Genomic DNA, 977 nt, shown 5'->3' with positions numbered 1-977 from the left:
GCGGGACTCTGCCGGGGGCTGAGTGTGGCTTCCACCTCCCAGCCAGCTGCTGCAACCACCAAATGATTTGGGGTTGGAGAGAGGCACGCGCCCACATGTGCATGCACCTCGCATGGGCTGTGTCCCCGCAGGCACGTGGGGACATGCCTCTGGGCTGGGGACAAATGGTGAGGTGGGGACAGGGACTCCTTCACGCGTGGAGCATCGGACACCCGAGCCAGTCATGCTCCCCCTCGGAGCCAGAGCAGGCGCCAGCAGGGCCCTCCATCAGCCAATTACTGTAATTAAAGCTGGAACGTGACATATATTCAAACCAGTGGCTGCCACCCAGAAACAGCCCCCATGCCTGTCCCCACGTGCCCCAGTGGTGCACTGCCCACCAGCATGGCCAGCCCCGTGTCCTCGGCACTGCTGGCCAGCAGGACAGAAGGACACGGGCTCAGCAGGGAGCGGAGGAGCAACTGCTGACCCTCGGGACAGCACCCTGTCCCCCACGCACGCTGAGCCAGGGGGTGCTGGTGCAGCACGGCTGGGACTACGGCACCGCTGAGCACCTTGGCACGCACCGCGTGGGGCCGTCACCACAGGGACACCAGCCCCATAGCCCTGCCCCCGCTGCCCATGCCTGGATGGGACCTCCTCCTCCCACAGGACCTCAGCCCTGGCTGCATCCCGGTGCCACCTGCAAGGGGACATGGCACAGACACGCCGTGATGGGACCACAGCCCTCCCGCTCAGCAGGGAGCTCCTCCACCCCAAAACAGAGTGCTCATCCCGTCCCATGCTGTCACCACCTGCTGGGTGTGGGATCCCTGCCCCGAATCCAGTGGGATTTGCAGGACAGGGGGACCCGTCCAGTCTCTGCTACACTGCACTCCAATAGGGGCAGCGAGGGCAGAGCTCCTGGCCCGGCCCATCGGCCACCAGCCCTTCGTGGCTTGGGAAATGCCCTCTGCTGATCGCCCTGGCTACACCAG

This window comes from Egretta garzetta, unplaced genomic scaffold (assembly GCF_000687185.1).
Source record: "Egretta garzetta isolate BGI_Z169 unplaced genomic scaffold, ASM68718v1 scaffold108, whole genome shotgun sequence".
Classification (NCBI taxonomy): domain Eukaryota; kingdom Metazoa; phylum Chordata; class Aves; order Pelecaniformes; family Ardeidae; genus Egretta; species Egretta garzetta.
This window is presented reverse-complemented; position numbering follows the sequence as displayed.